The sequence below is a fragment of the Hakea prostrata genome, chromosome 4, assembly GCF_041222555.1.
Source record: "Hakea prostrata isolate BN-2017 chromosome 4, UWA_Hpros_2, whole genome shotgun sequence".
Taxonomy (NCBI): Eukaryota; Viridiplantae; Streptophyta; class Magnoliopsida; order Proteales; family Proteaceae; genus Hakea; species Hakea prostrata.
The window spans coordinates 33,979,064-33,997,021 of record NC_142603.1 but is presented as its reverse complement, the minus strand read 5'-3'; the positions used below and the strand labels follow the sequence as shown (position 1 = coordinate 33,997,021).

At 39.4% G+C, this 17,958-nt stretch overlaps 1 non-coding gene and 1 pseudogene across 1 annotated transcript; one reads left to right on the top strand and one right to left on the bottom strand.

The window, feature by feature from the left end:
- Positions 1-862: 862 nt before the first annotated feature.
- LOC149018714 (pentatricopeptide repeat-containing protein At1g08070, chloroplastic-like) lies at positions 863-9,620 on the bottom strand (annotated as a pseudogene).
- A 7,600-nt stretch (positions 9,621-17,220) lies between these two features.
- TRNAM-CAU (transfer RNA methionine (anticodon CAU)) lies at positions 17,221-17,292 on the top strand. Its single transcript has one exon. It is a non-coding gene; the product is annotated as a tRNA-Met (tRNA).
- The last annotated feature ends 666 nt before the right edge of the window (positions 17,293-17,958 follow it).

Here is a 17,958-nt window from a genome sequence, read left to right as displayed (position 1 = left end):
TAATTACCAAAAAATGCATCAAACAAAATATTAACTTAACAATATTCATATAAACTATGAGTTTTGTAAGAAAACAATCATACTTACTACAATATCAATGTAATGTCTACTAAATTAAAACTACACCAAACACTTATAAGGAAAATAAGTATCCATGCATTCATCATCTATCCTAATAAGCTTCCATGATTTGTTTTGCAATTTCTTTTCAATATGCTTCCCATTATTCAATCGAACCTCACTTGAATATCAGAGAATAATTCCAGCACTTCATGAAATTTACCATTAGACCTGTAAATGGATAGCAAAAATCTGCCACCAAATTCTTATTCGTATTCGTTTAAGTGTATCCATATCCAGAATTTTTCTTACCGGAAAATATCCGCATTCGTCCGCTAAGAAACCGGATTTGGATTCGGATAATTGCTTATCGAATTGGATAATATTCGGATAAATTTTTTATCCGGATAAAGTAAAATATTCAACATTTTTTTCTCTGAAAATGGATGATAATCGGATTCGAATACTCGTAATCGTTAGCTGGATAATCGGAAATTGGAAATTATCCGGTTAAAGTAAAGGATTAAACACTTTTCTCTAAAAATGGGCTAATAATTGGATTTCAAAACCGGTAATCGGTAATCGAAAAATAGAAATCAGAAATAGAAAATATAAAAAAATGACAATCATCAATCAATAATCGGAGAGTTTATCGGATCGAATTATTATCGGATATTCGATATAAAGTTTCGGATCTGAATTCAGATGCCTTCTCCAAATTTCTATCAGATTCGGATAGCGCTTTGCTAATCGGATTTGGATATTGGTGTGTATCCGAACCGAATCCAATCCATTTACAGGTCTACTTACTATTCATGGCAAGCCCAAAAATCATAACACTCCATGAGAACACATCCCGTTTAATCAACTTATGAAAAGTTTCAAAAGAGCCTTATTAATATCTCCACTCTTTGCATACATATCAATCAATGAATTCTTCACAATAAGGTTCATCTCGACTTGATTAATTTCACAATATGCATGTACCCGCTTGCCCTGATCAAGTGCACCCAAATGTCCACACGCAGAAGCAACCCAAGCAATTTTCACTTCGTCTGACATCACATTTTCTATCAGCATATCTCTAAACAACTGAATTGCTTCCTTAAACAGACCCAATCTGCGTATAACCTGCAATCATAGACGTCCAACGAGACCACATTTCTATCAGTCATTTTATCGAACACCTTCTGAGCATCTGTATACAACCACATTTGGCATACATATCAATCAGCAATGAACCCACAAAAACATCCTGAACAAACTCATTAACTATAACAAACCCATGAACTTTCCGACCTAAATCGAGGTCTCCAATACCTCAATCATTTCACCAAACAATTCCAGTGCTTCCCCACAAAATTCCCCCTGTAAATACCCTGAAATCATACTGTTCCAGGACACCAAGTCTCGGACCCAATCGGGAATCAAATCAAATACCATGCGTGCATTTTCAATCACACCACAGGTTGCATACATTGAAATAAGAGAATTCTGCACGAAGACATCAAACTCAAACCCCAATTTAAGACTCGACCCATGAATTTCTAGACCCTTCTCGAGGAACCGGCTTCAGCTGCAAGCTTTTAGGATGAAAGGGAAAGTATACTTATCAGGTAAAACATCATTTTTTCGCATGAAATTGTAAAGAGTAATCGATTCCCAAGGCAAAAAACTACTAGCGTAAGCTCTGAACATGAAATTCCAGGCAAAAATATTGGGATTTGAGATTTGAGAAAAAATGATGCATGCAGAGGTGAGATCAGCAGATAAGAAAGAGAGAAGGAACTTACTTGATACAAAAGGGTCTGTGAAGCGGCCGTTGATGATAGCCTGGGAGAGGATTTGATTTAATTGATGGGTGCTTTGCAACTTTTCTAAGAAAGATAAAGAAAAAGAATGGTAACAGGAATGCGAGTGACCCATGGAAGGGTTAAAACTGTTGGAGACAGGGAAGGATGGTTTGAGAAGCCGCTGTTAGAATTGAATAGAATTTTTGCAGGAATTGAGAGCTTGCGTTAGGATTTGAGAGGTGATTTATTAAATACTGTGTTTTTACTGTTATACCCTCTTAACTTTAAAATTTCAAGTATACCCCCGCTAATGAATTTTCACCCATAATCCACAATGGACTTTTAGTCCATTATGGATTTTGAAGGTTTTTCTATTATTTTAAATAAAAATGAAAATGATAATAGATGCCAAACAATTTAAAACAATAAAAAAATCTCATAATAGAGAACGATAATTGATACCAAAAAGAGCCTAAGGTGAAGGAATTTGTAGTTGATTGCACGAGCTAGTGATCCATTTCATGTCAACTCTAATTAGTTATCAAAAGGCCTACTTTCCAAAGGGAACGTCATTTCCGGGGAACCTTGCGGTTCTCCCAAGTTGCTTCTCTACATTTAGTACTCCCAAGGGTAGTGGCTGGGGCAGGTTAAAGTATGCTCACCGATCCCCCCCCCCCCAGATGCAATTGTCGTTTAGTCTTTGACCAGTTCGTAGAACCTTGCCGACCGCAAGGAGAGAATAGATCACTAACGCGCAACAGAGACGGAATATTATGTTGCTTGTTTGGTCTACGATCAGCCTAGTGCACCAACCACGTGGTACGACGGGCACTCAAAGACCTAGCAAATGATGGCCCACCCCACCCAAGAGCGCTTATGTCATCAATGATTGGTGTGTGAAGGTTTTATCCTCGTTACCGACCGATGGTACCTTTGATCAAATTGCTCCTTTATGTAATTTAGAGCGTTGCCTTGATGTATACAGCTCCATAGATCAAACTTGACTGGGTCTAACAGATTGGCTCTTTCTATGTTCCATGCATGTCCCTCCCATTCGGCCCTTATTGGTTTAGTATGGGGTGGATGCCCATAGCTAGCGGGTAATCCAGTTCCATATGGGCAACTATGATCATGAGGGAGGCTACCACTTCAGCTTCACAAGCGTAATTGGTTAGTGGGGAAAAACCGGGCCGAGACCCAAAAGAATTAGGAAAGTCTTTGTTCCTGAACGAAGGAAGTGGAAAGACACGAAGGTAGAGGGATATACTCATTTATTTTTCTAATCGCCGAAATTGTACGACATGGTATCTTGATACCTCCAGGCGTACCTCTATTGAAATAGAATGGTTTCATGTTCCTTCATTGATTGGTTATTCCTCTCCGTTCATATCTCCTTCTCCAATTTTGGTCTCGATTGGTTCACAAGATTGAATGGCCAAGTGTGAAACCCAGCCCTAACCTAACCTTGACCTTGACCCGGTAACCCAGTTGTTTTTAGGTCCGAAGACCCGGAGTAAAGGAAGAAGCCAACTATGGGCCATATCAGTAGAAGACATGGTGTTTGACTCTAAACCCATGGATGTTGATGATGGAGTTCCATACTTGGATGTCTGTGCAGATTTGGAAAGGAAGCTGCACCTATCATAAATATTTGGATCTATGATCATCGTCATGATCTTAACCCTAGCCGAATAAATTTCTTGAAACCCTAACCCTTGTTTGATTTCTGGAAAACTTTGGTAACCTCCCCGCGAAAGGAGGGAAACCCTCATGGGCAATATTTATGTTAATCTAAACTTGATCTTTCAATGATTTTCTTATTATGTTCTTGATTGCAATCATTCCCTTTCATTCCGTGATCATAACCTTTTTATGAGAGCCATAAAGGTTGAAACCCTAATTTCTTGGGTCAAATCAAGAACCCATATTTTTACCATGACTTAATGATTTAGCTTCCCATATGATTCTAATACATTCTAGGAAGTTCCCCTTCGAATTTCGGATCAATCCGACTTCAAACGTAGAAGAAATGGCCAAAGCAGTTCGTGCAATTCCGTACTGACTTGCTTGGTCAACTGGGCCAGTCTACCAAGCACTCGACCAAAGGAGTCGTAGCTTCGTTTTTTTGCTTGATTTGATTCGTTTGCTCTCTGATCTTTTAGGCATCTTTCCTAATGTTGTATTTATGCTTGTTAGGAGTTTATTTGCTAAGTTTGGAGTTGCTCTCTTTGATCTTTGGATTATATTCGGCGATAATCAAGGTAAGGACAGTTATTTCATAATAACATAGATCGCATACTCTCTGGTTTCTACTTTATGAAACTAGGAGTTTGTTTACTGTTCTTATATTTTATACTTCTGATGTACTACTGTAACTACAGTAGCACTTCACTTATGTTTTCTTTTTCATTATTTAAGCTTATATGAATTGTTTATTACTATATTGTTTAACGATTAGCTTATGCTTTTACATTCTCTTTTATATGATGAATTGTTGGTTGTGTATGTCATGATTAATCCGAGAATGTGTTTGATTAGGTATGGTTTGGGATTGGGAAGTGTCTTTTTGACGCTTTTGTCCTTGGACATCGGAGGGAATAGTATGGGATGTTCTCCGAAGATGCCCATCGACGCTTTCACAAATCATTGGTTGTCATACCTAGGGCTGTCTAGCAGTGTTTGGCTAGGATGTCCTCGTTATCGGACACCCGAATCTGAAGGGTATTGAGACAGAACGACCCGTGGTAGCAATGTGATTCACGGGCGCTTAAGACCATTGAGTTATATCCGTGAGAGGACGGGAATCATATTGTGGGGGCCATTTATTGGAGGGTTGCATATGGCTAAACTTGGGCTCATGGGCGCTCAAGACCGGTAACAAACCCGTGAGAGGACATGAGAGCTTCCCGTTTACCATATGTGGATAACCAATAGGGTTGATGAGTCCGTAGTCAGGGACTATTAGGACTCTAGTGCGAAGGATACCGGAAAGAATCGTCAGGGACGAGGAATGGACGTATCTTGAACTGAGTAGATGACTTGCATTGGGCTAGGCTTAACCTTGACATGCGCCAGTACTTAGACCAATGGTGATGTGAGAGAGCGATGACTTAACCCCCAGCCATGGAATGTCCCCAGGGATGAAGGACCCACTACCCACTGACATTGTGTGATTGACCTACCCAAAGAAGTACGATGTTATGACTTAAAGCATGTCTGCCTATAGAGACCAGCATACATAGAGTTTAGATGCATACATACATTATCTGTTTCATACTGCATTGCATCTTGTTATGATTTGCCGTATGTTATTTATGTTGTTATGAGTTAACTTGCCTTACTGAGTTTCTTTCGAAACTCATTCCTTTTTGTACAATCTTTTGTTAGACTATTCTACAGGTACTGACTACTATGAAGGACAATACAATGAAGTGCAAGCCGATGAAGCGTACTACACTCAAAGTGTTGGCGACAATCAAGATTACACTGATGATCCCTCGAGCTATCAAGTTGTGTACTACGATTAGACGTAACGTGGAGTTGGAGCATCTTTGTTGGATTGATGAAGTCCACTATTTTGAAAATGTCATCTATAGGATAGAAGACTCTTAAGTTTAGTTTGTCTTTCTTATTTTCTTTTGTTTCAGTTGTTATTCCTTTTAGACTTACATACTACGTTCCGCTGTATCTATGGAGTGAGTTTCTGCCTCGCTCTACTTCTTTTGATATCTTCGGATATCTGATATCATTTCTGCACTCTGATTATGTTGATTATTCATTTCTTGACTTTAATCTTTTGTTTATAATATTTAAACCATGATTATCTCCTGTTTATGATTATATTATTGTATATGTGGGAGGATGATTTCCTCGATACTTGATCTTCAGGGCTGTGGATCACACTCCCGGGTATGCCTGTTAGGGTACCGGCTGGGGGGATGTGACACCAAGTCCTGTGCTACTGCTGGATCAAACGTAAGCACTCGATTCAATTGTAGGTAAAATTACGTGAGAGAAAGAACCTCTTGGTGGAGTCCCCCGGAGGACAGAATAGCACTACTTAGTGAGACGGAGCGGAGAGCCTCCTTTTTCTTGGTGGGGTGCTTTTTTCCATTGGCTGAGGGTGGAAGAGCTAGCCTTCTTGCTAGCTTTGGAAGATAGTCAAGACCAGTAAGATAAGTAAAGTAAGGGGCAAGAGCTAGAACTCGAGAAAATCTTGGACTTTCTCAGTACAAACAACTCATCTGGGGTAAGACGTAGATCCCGAGGCTTCATTTCGTTACACCGCTCCCAAGAACTAGACCAAGTATGTCATGAACCAACTTGATCGACATAACAAAAATTAAAGCCAGTGCAAGAGTGGAGCTAAAGTAAAGCCAGTAGTTTGAGTGCTACTTCAGGACAGGACATTATGTATGGGACCTCTTGCTCTCCAACTTGATCGACATAACAAAAATTGATGGGGAGACAATTCCATGCGGGTGGTCAAATGTAGAAGAAGATATGGGAGGTGCTGCGCCAATTGATCCGCATCGATACATGCGAACTTGTCTTGGAGAATAAGTGGTAGAAAGTCAAGTATCTAATCCGAATAGTAAGGATTTCTTTCCTTGGGCAACAATCCAACTCTTCAAAAGAAGCAGGATCTCTTGGTGCCACATCGAAGAGTACCTAAAAACTATGTTCGGTTCACTGATAAGGAAGATAGAGTTGGGGTGGCGCTCATGACTGGTATATGGAGCAATCAAACTACTACGACAAATTCTTAGGGGTTGGTAGAGTCAAGGCAAGGGTGCTCTACGAGCACTCTCTCCCGGTGCCACATCCCGCAGCCATGGACTAAGTATTAATATTCTCCTTCCTTGCCGCCGCTAGATGGAGAGTATCCTCCATACCTGTGCACCAGGGTATGAGTTGGGTACCCACCTGGAAAGCCATCCCGTCCCATTCAATGGTTAAGGTAGCTCTGCAACAAGAGGTTGAGTATGAGGGCAAATCCCCAAAAGGGATGTTGATTCGTCAGCATGTGCCAGCATATAGCCTGGAGTGAGGCGCTTTCCGCTGGGGCAGACCATTCTTGTGAGAATGAGGGCTGGTCCAATCCAGCATCTCTCTTAAACCAACCAACTCTCAAGGACCTATTATCTATCTTTCAAAGAAAAGAAGCTACGAGCCTATAGAATCCTTGGTCCCGAGACGGGCTTGTTTTGCAAGAGGTGGAGAAATCATCCCCTCCTTCTAGAGAACATGGACATCAATAAGGAAAAGGGACGATCCTTCTTGGAGATAACTCCAAAAGATCAGCCAAACCTGGCCCAACCTACTTAAACGACCCACATGCACTCACCCTCCATGGACGAACCTTGCGGAGGAACCCTTAGGTTTTTGGGGCATTAGATTCTCACCAATGTTTGCCTTACTCAAGCTGACATTCTCGGTGCTGCTTCACCTCGGTGAGCTCTTTCAGACCCTTTTGCTTCAAAAGAATTCCCAAGGGAGCACCCCACCTTAGGTAGCCTTGCCAGCTTATGTTTGATGTACAAAATGAAACTCTTATGTGGCCAAGAAGCAGCTAGCTGACTGCCCCCTTCCACCCGGCCTTTATTCGCTGTGTGAACAAGGTCTTGGTATGTATGGGCATTTTGGGCAGGTCGCAAGAAGCCGCTGGTCGAAGGTTTGGACCAATCACAATTCATCACCATCTAGCCTTGCTTCTAGGGGAAGGCAGCTACACACCTTTCCTTCTTGTCTTCTATTCCGGGAAGTGGTCTAATAGGGCTGCCCCCCGCGGGGAATCCGTTTGGCAGCTATCCGAGCCATCCATTGGTCCCGTAACTCCACTCTCGACTTGGATTATATATCCAAAAAGGTCCGCTCTCGGCCATTCCACATGCTGCCTAGCAGAGGCGTGGTTATCTGAAGTGGATTATCTCTTTTGTAGTAGATGCCGAACCTGTTGCTCAGTTTGGTGTTTATCAAAAGAATATCAGAGTGAAAGGAAAAATGTTTTGCAGCGGAAATAAACTAAATGTCTTAGTAGAAGATGTCGTCTCCCTTCTCAAAAGATATGAGGGTGTAAAAATAAAATAGTGCCATGAAGGACACTATCGAATCCCAAAGTATCGCTAGCTTCCTACTGGAATCCATCTCCATAGGAACAGTCCTGGCATGGGCACAAAGCTCCATGTGATTCCACTTCCTTGCAAATCGCTTCTTCATAATGGTCTGTCAGTGATAGATCCTCCATTTGAATGGAGTCCTCATAACCTATAGTATAATCTAAAAGAAACACACATATAAAAGGAATGAGTTCATCAGAACTTAGTGAGGTCAACTCAACAACATAGCATGCATTCATTCATTCAACAATTTACCACATCACACGTATAAGATTAATAATGATAATATGGATATCGATGATAATATAACTAATGAAAGAGTATGATGTTATGCTACTAACTCTATCATGAAGTCTCTATAGTAGACATGCATTAATTTGACACCATTCTCCTCTGAGCAGTCTCAGTCACTCTCCCTTAACAAGAGTTGTCTATTGGGTTCTCTGCGGTTGTTGGGTAAAGTCACATCAATCTGTGGCTGGGGATATAAGTCACCACTCTCTCACATAATCATTTGGCATGGAACTGGCAAGTGTCAAGAACAACTCTAGGTGCCCAACGTATAGTCATAAAGTATCGTACTACATATGGCCCGGATATCATTCCTCAATAGGAGGCATTTGTTGGTCTGATATCCTTATCAACCTAGAAATGGGATCCACAACATGAGGAATCTGTTGGACTCCATTTCTCAACTCTATGGTCATCCATATATAATGGACATGATGCTCTCCACGTCCTCTCATGGGTTGATTACTAGTCTTGAGCACCCATGAGCCCTTATCTATTATATGCAACCCTACCATCTAATGATGGTAGCGGGCCTACTTGATGCTCACATGATCCAGCCACTAATATAATGGGTTAATCGGCTTCAATACCCTTACCAGAAGGGTAGCACTACTCATGGGGTTATCTAGTCAAACACTTCTAGACACCTAAAATTCATGAGCTTAGGTCTAAGTGCATATATATATATATTATATATATATATATATATATATATATATATATATATATATATATATATATATATATATATATATATATATATATATATATAAGGTCACTAGGGTAATGGGAAAATCCCACAACCCTAGTTGGTATATAAGTATAATTGGACATCATCCTAAATCAAACCCACACAGTCTCATATGAAGAGTAGAGACATCGGCGGAGTAGAACTAGAAAGGCTAAATGAAACCTTGATTTCATGAAGGTGAAATAGAGCAAGGTGAGAAAGAGAAATAGAGAAACCCTGAACAAGGAAACCCAATTGACACTCCTAGAAGTTCTGACTTAGCATCTTTGCTGTCACATCTTTCCTCTCCTTGCAATCCGCGTGCTAGCGCGCTACTCTGGCTCGCTTATGAAAGCGGAGCTCGCTGCTTTCGCCATAGTTTGCTACTCGCCGTAGCAAGATGGCTAGGCTTTTAACAAATTGAATCCTACTTGTCCCATCTTTGTAGACCACATGTTGCATGAAGCTGAAAACCTTTGAAGACCCAAGTTTGCAGCGTTCAATTTGAACGTCATCAACCCCAAGAGCATCATTCTCTACTTCCACAAAAATTTCTGCAAAGGATCCTAGTAAGCCTTGCCGAGTTCTTCTACAAAGAGAAACAGGTCGACTCAACAATCTTTTCATGCCAATATTCCAATAGAAGCCCTCACAATTGAATCCACATCAAACAGGAGGTTGGTTTTGTGTTAATATCAAATTTTGCCTTCCATCACTATAGGCAAAAAAATAAAATAATAATAATAATAAAATAAAATAAAAACTACTAAAGATAAGGAATCCATAATGAAAAGAATCCAGTTCAGTCCATGGATGTAGATTGAGTTCTTTCTTAAGTGAACTACATTAAATCTCGCTCCCTCTCCCTCTTATGGTTTTCAGTCTGTTTCCATGGTAATCAACATAAATCAATTACATAGAAGCATGAATGCTTGAGAAATAAAGGCCGTATTACCAAAATAAACGTAAGGAATTATCAAATGTGGAAAGGATCAAGGAAGATATTTAAGATAATTTTACTTGATGAGGAGGTAGGCAAAGAAAATTCTATAACCATCAATAAGCTCATCCATTTTTTTTTAATGGTTCATATTTTACATGGAAGCAGCCGCACGTGGCTCACGTGGCTCCTCCCTTCTTCTGCTAACGAAACTGGACAGATGTCCCTGAGATATCAATCTCTCAATATCTGCCTTCAGATGACGACAGTCATTAGTATAATGACCATAGTCCTTGTGGAATCGGCAATACTTTTCTCGATCCTGCTGCTCTCCGGGTTTCAAAAGAATTTTAGGCGGCCACTTTAAAATATTTTTTCTTTTGAGGATATTTAAAATATCAGCCCAAGGAGCATTCAATTGAGTGTACTCACTTTTACCGGGGGACCTTTGGCGCCAAGGCTGAGATTTTCCAACCCGATCACGAATATTTTTCTTTGGCTTCTGCTTCTGCTCAGGAGCCTTCTGTTCCTTATTGGAGACTTTATTATCTCCTTGGCGCGCATCTAGAATCTCCATGACTTCAGCTCGCTTCGGCATCTCTGTACCAACTCAAGATAAGTCGCAGGCATATCCCGTAGTAATAACTCCAGGAGTTTCCAATTAGTGAGTCCCGTGAATAGAGCAATTTTGGCTACTTGTTCATCCAAATTTTCTATCTCCATCGTCACTTTGTTGAATCTTTTCAGAAACTTTCTGATTGATTCGCTCTTTCCTTGTTTGACAGTAAACAAGGTTTCTTCCGTTTCTTGACCTGTATTCCACTCTGGAATCGCCCTATGAATTGGCGTGCCAATTTGTCAAAGTTTACGATCCTTCCAGAGGGGAGGTTCGAAAACCACTTTTGTGCTGCTCCAGTAAGTGATGAACCAAAAACCCTACATAAAATTTCATCAGAATTACCCGAAACCCGCCATGGTCTCGTTGGTAATAGCCGATGTGAGCTGTTGGATCTCCGGAGCCATCGAATGTTGAAAAGGTAGGCAAACGGAAGTTACGGGGAAACGATATCCAAGCAATTGGCTCGGCAAAGGGAGTCTTCCGAATGACCGAGTAAATATCCTCGCTTATTCTTCCCTTAGCCAATCGCCCTAATTTCTCATTGATGTTGGCCAATTCCCGACCAATCTGGGTCGGGTGATCTTCAGCAATATGATCACGACCTCAATTAACACGATCATCCCGTGCTACTCGATCATCACGAATAGCCCGTCCTTCCCGAGCATTCCTCTCATCGCGAACTGCTCGATCATCACGAACGGTTCTTCCGACGGTGGGTGAGTGAGTTCTTACCCCCGTATCCAACCTTGTGTTTGAATCAGTTGTACTCTCTTGCGATCCGTCGAACCGATCGTCTCGCCTCGGTTGATCATCGATCCTCCTAAGTCCTCGGTCTCCTTCATGGAAATTCTGATCGATATTCCGGTCTTCAGCCAATCTCTGGTCACATGGCAATGCACGTCTCCCTGAATCGCGTTGATCAGGCTCTTGTGGTAAAACCACTCATCTGGTGAGCATGCGGAGTGCTTGGCTCACCTCCAAGAGTTGAATCTTTACCTGATCCAATTGATCTTGGATTGTATCGGGGAGGAGGATTACGTCCTCCCCGGCCACCATCTACCTCGATAGGATTTTGACTTTCCTGGGAATATCTGGATTATTCACTCCAGGGATCTGAACACCGAAATTGCGTTGTGCAGCGGCTGCTGCGACTGCTGATCTAGTCACCATGGCTTTTCAAGTTGATTCCCACAGACGGCGCCAATTGATGCGTCCAAAATCTGCTCAGCCCTTAGATCTCCTCATGATGTCTTGCAAAACGAAAGCGTCAGATGTGGCCCGACCGCTGGGGTCGGGAGTCCACCTCCGAAGGCTAAGTCAGTTGATGAACTTAATCACAAACAGCTCTGCTAGAAGCGCAGAGCTTAAGGAATGAAGAACTAGGAAAGGTGATCTAGATAGCAGATCGCTGATAGTTTAGGTTTATCAGTATGTATCTGAACCTGAGTCTCAGATAGTATTCTTTTCGATACCCTCACCTTGTATGGTAGTGAGGTTTATATAGAGTGTACCTTCGAATCTCCTTTGTTGGATGCACTTGAGCCTTCTTCGGGTAGTCGTTGGATCTTAACAATTAGATCCGTTGAGCAATGGACTTCTACTAGTTTGGGCTAGTAGAGGACTCCTGAGATAACCTTTAGGTTATGCGATGATTATCCCTTTGATAATGATTATCCACAGCCGTCAATTCGAGTCTGCCATTATTAGGGTGATTACCCTAATCCATAAGTAGGATTAGGGCACGCTTGCAGCCAAATAAGCTTTCTTCTTCAGCAAGCCATCTTCTAGATCCGGTTCGCTCGGGAGCGAGTCGGTTCTTTCCGTCTCGACCGGGGTCGAGGGTCGGACCAGGTATGAACCCGGTCTGATCATAATCTCTCCATATCACAACCATATCAATTAAAGGTGGACCCTTCGTAATTCGAGATAAGTCTTTTCTCTTTTTTGTGTTGGCAGACTTCTAAATTTTTTTAGGAGATACAAATGGGCTGATTATGATTCTTTTGCACACTTCAAAAAAAGTGAGATGTTGGAGTAAACTAACAAAGTTCATTGTTCCTAAGAACCCTTCTTTTTATGAATTTAGTTATCAGAAAGAATTGGAAGGCAAATGTGCCAATGAAAGGAATCTTAGAATTTTCAAAAACTCTCAACTAAAAACTCGTAATGTTTATGTGCCTCTCGACATGGGACAAGATGGTGAGAGAGGACATCTAGAGAGAATCGATAGAACAAGGAATCACGAATAGTATGCAGAGGAACAAACAGAAGGAATCATGAACAATATGCAGAGGAACAAACAGAAGGAATCACAAACAATATGCAGAGGAACAAACGAAGAAGAATCTGGACGAACAGAGTTCTTTTAGTTTTTCAGTAAGTATTTAAAATACAAACTCTTTTTGAAAGAATTTCTTATCGAGTAAATGGAATAATAAAAATTGAATGAGGTAACCATTATAACCAAACAAGCAGCCTTATCCCAATTAAATGGGATCGGCTACATAGATTCTTGCCTTCTAATCAATTTGGTCACACCATATATAAGGTATAAGTTTTGCATATCATTTCTCACCACTTCTCTTCAGGTTATCTTAGGTGTACCCTAGCACTTCTAGTCTCTTCAATCTGGACTATATCACTTCTCCATATAGGAGAATTTATTGGTCTACGTTGAACATGGTTGTACCATCTCAAACGAATTTCTCGAAGCTTATCACTTATTGGAGCAACTCCCAAACCAACTCTAATATGATCATTTCTTATTTTATCATTTAGTCTCCATGAAATTTTTTTAGAATCAATTAAAATCACTGGTGATTTTTATTAGTTTTAGATTCATTTACTTTCCTTGAAATTTTTTTTCTTATTAGATTTCTTGGGTATTTATGGGTTTTCTTTGATTGTTTTTTTTTTGTTTGTTAGCTTTTTGGAGATGTCAATATATGGTCTGATTAATCTTTCAACCAGGCTATCTTCTTCGATATCCAATCATTTGGCTCCTCTGAAATTGAACAGCCGCTCAACAAATATGTCAGAGTTTATTTTATTTATGAAAGACAAATTGAATGATTTTTCTGGTTCACTATGGCAATTCTAATAGTTTTGGATTCAAAGAAACAGTAAACAGTAGCTGAAGTGTATATACAACTATATTACATATTGCAAAAAATGTTGTAATTCCTCTATAATGTTTCTAAGAATATTTGATGAGGGTGTAAGGCAGATTAGTTTGAAACAGCATGAGTTTTGAAGAATATATAGAGAAAAAAAGATTATCAATATAATTTGAGTTTAGATTTCATCACAAAAAAAATGAAATGAAATTGTTATGTGTGTGTCTTGAATTCTTGTACCAGTTCTTAGAAGTTTCCCACTCCTGACATTTTTGTGGGGACCTGAAATGGACTTTGTGAAGTTTTGTGATGGTAGTAGGGGTCAAGTTCCATATCTTATGGTTGGGTTCATTTTACAAGTTTTTACAGAATCCCAATGATCACTTAACCTAAATCAACAGATTAATTGTTTAATCTGGTTTCAAATAATTGTTTGGTTCAGCTTCCAAATTAAGCTTTGATGTCCCTAGCATACTTATGTGAAAGATTTCATTGGAAACAACTTAAACTCACGAGACAGATGAACTATAAGGAGAAAAGTCATCCGCATTTTAATTAAAAGGTTGTATTTAGCACATAAGACTCAGCAGAGTTAGAAAGGGTCAATGTAGGCAGCTTTTACCATACTTAAGGACTTGAATATAAGATCAAGTCTTTAGTGTTTAAGGTTGTTAACAATTTGGTTCTTTGACATTATTGTACAAATCATTTCTTTACATTTTTTTTTTGTCAGTAAGAAACTGTTTGTTGTTAGAAATAGGAAAAACAACCGGCCCAATCTTTCCTAATTTTCGACCAAAGGCTTGGACTGGAGAACGAACTAAAAAGAGATTTACGAGCAGAGCGTGAGGGTGAGGATGTTCTTGAAGGACCTTCATCAGACCTTTTTATCAAATTTATATTTTTCTAACAAAAGTGACGTTCTACAAAAATGATTCCTATGCGTTATCAATTGTATGGAATACAGTCAAACTGGTTTAGACTTGAGATCATACCTATGCATGCAGTGTGATCAATACATGTTCTACTTTGCCACCCCCATAACATGTTTCACTTGGTAGAGGAGTCACCATGAGCAGTTTAAGGAAATCTGTTGATGCTTGATGCCTAAAGAGGACCCAGTAGTGGACGGTGGACCTTCACCCATTTTGATTTCTGGTTTTAATTCCATGAAATCCCAAATAACCTGCTCAAAATGGAGTTTGGGTTTTGATTGGCCACAAAATAGGTGAACTGAGACAAGGGATAATTATTGAAGGAACTCAGTATGGGAACATGAATACGGTACTTCAGATGCAGGATTACCATTGATCAAAGGAGACCCTTCAGGCAGAGCATCACCACTCAAAGAAGATCAAGGGCTCAAGCAGAAATTATTGTGAAGATGGAAAAACTTCCATGTTCTGCTATTCAAGTGAGGTGTCTAGACTCCAGAGTTGTTTGAAGGTCAAATACAAAGGAGGAGGAGACAGAGATTACGCCTTTTTTGGGAATTTAACACCTTCCACTTTTGACGATCACTTTCATAGACATAAAAGCTTTTTTTTCCCTCGTTGATCATATGTAACCTTGGGTTGTCGGGTACTTATGATTTTGCAGGTCACTAGGTCAGGGACTTTATCTGCATTTCAGACAAAACATATACTTGAGAACAACTATTGAGAATGGAGAAGACGATCTTGGATAACCTTGAGTGGACCTTAACTGTTCTTACATTTTTTCTGTCTGCCTTGTCTGCTTTATCGAAGCTGCTCGGTCTAATAAAGAGGTAAATCTTACATTCTCATTCTCCTTGTGACATTGATGTCTTAGTAGTGTGTGCATGGTTTGTATTATGAAAGTGAACTGAATTTGAGAGCATTGAATTAATTTATTATAGTTCCCTGATATTGTTATATGGCATCAGAGCTCTTGTTGTCACGACTTTGTTCTCTTTTCCTGTTTCTTGTCATCTCTTCCTTTGTGGTGTGGGGTGACTTTCTGCTGCTTATGCCATGAACTAAGCATTCGTTCTTCTGTTAATGGAGTGACTTCAACATGTTCTGATTATCATCTAATGCTGCCTTGAAGATTACATTGATTGAATCCATTGAAGCTTGGGCCTACCTGAACGTCTTTGGTGGTGGGAGACTATTTTTCATCTAAAAGAGGAAAAATTTCAGATGGGGCATCTTTGTGCTAACGTAGGACTTAAAAGAGGTGGGAGTATGTTTCATCCCAGAAAAAGAAAAAAAAATTCCAGGTTGTACATGGTCAAGCTCACCTGGGATTTGACTCATTTGAGAAGTGGTGCGATTCTCTATTTCATCCGAAAAATGGACAAATTTCAGATAGGACATGGTCGAACTCATCTAAAGACTTAAACTTGATATAACACTGTATCAGTGATCCATTTTGCTCAATAAAAAAATTGAGGTATTTTAATACCTTCTGAAGAGAACCTATGGAAAACCGTTTGTACAACTATTAGAACAGTTCATTTCCCAGGGAGCATTACAAGCTTTTGACCATTAAAGCAACCAAAGCTAATGGTACCTCATACCAAAAAAAAAAAGAAGAAAAAAAATAGAATAGTTATTGCCTTATTGGTACTTGACCTGAAAAAATGCAATTATCTTGTAACTTATTTATTCAGATAAACATTCATGTTCCTTGAACAAAAAAATTATATTGTTAAATACTTGATCAATACAAGCCTTGTGAAAACCCCTATTTTTTTCTTTTTTAAGTTTTCTCATTGAGAGAGGGAGGAACCCATAAGAGCACCAGAAAACAAACCTAGGAATTCAAAACTCAATTTGTCCAAAAAATGATGAGACCATTAGAACATAAAAATATAAAATTGAGGTGGTTAAAATGAGAATTTTGACACTTCTCACTACGATATAATTGTAACTAATGATGTTAACATAAAATTAAATGTAAGCTAGAATCATGAACACTCAGGAAAATTGAGGTATTTTAGAGTACCTCTTCTTATGGTTTATGATGGGTTTCCAGGTACCAGTATTTGACCCTTGGCCTCTAAGGAAGGAGATTTGACTTTCCACCATTGAGGCAATCAAAGCTACCGGTGCAAATGATTTTCAAAATAATCAATTAAGTGTTTATTACTAGATTGTCTATCAAATATTTTATTTAGCAAAGTTGTGATCTATTTGGTCAAAACAAAAATGGTTATTACAAATATATTCAATTCAATGCCCCGTCCTTCTCACCCTTTTTTCTTTAAAATATGATTCACATCTAGTGTGTTTTTAGTACTTATTTTAATAATTTTGACATTCCACTGAGTATTTTATATCATTCGAACCCTATACCATTTTTTGCAACTATGGATGTGGTTCCCATGTTTGAACCATAAGTTCGTTTCTACTTCGAGAATGTGGAATGATAAGTATTCCCTTGTTTTAACCTATTAGAGAGTTTTTTGACATGGAAGAATTTATATTATCATGGCCAACTGCATGAAGCATTGATAACAAAATTTATAGAAACGATGAAACATCATTTTGATAATGATATAAAATTAATGTAATATTAAATTCAACAATCAGAGTGGCGCAGCGGAAGCGTGGTGGGCCCATAACCCACAGGTCCCAGGATCGAAACCTGGCTCTGATAGTAGAAGGCTTCCTGTTTAAGAAGTAAAAACAAATTCATTTGGGACATAGTCAAGCTCACCTACGATTTAAAACTGGTGGGTTTTTTTTTAGGCGACAAGGTGTTTGAGGAAGAGTGGTAAAAAGGTAATCTTAGTTGTATGGCTTGAATTCATGGGCCGGTTATGAGTATAAATTGTAACCTGAGATCAAAATATTGAAAGAACTTTTGAGCAAAAATCGTTGAGGTAAGACTATAAGTGCCTCACGAATTCTCCTTGTGTTGAAGTCTTTAACATCCTTTTCTCCCTAGTAATTTGATCGATTATGGGGCTTTACAGTTCTTTCCAATATATGGGTAACAATTTAAGCAAGGAGTGGAATTTCTTAATATTTCTAGGGTAGTCGCCAGATTAGCCGACTCCCTAGTCAGATTTTTGGGAGCATATATATATATGTGTGTGTGTGTGTGTGTGTGTGTGTGTGTGTGTGTGTGTGTGTGTGTGTGTATGTTAGAACGACACAGCCGATGTTTAGATAAATAATTCTACAAAGGATATGCTTAAATACACTGTCCTATACATTCAATCCAGCTAATGCCCAACAACTTAAGCCCGTGGAATATGCTAATGTTAAACGTGGTCCATGTGGGACAAGGTACTCAACTTTGATGCCAAATATTAGTTAG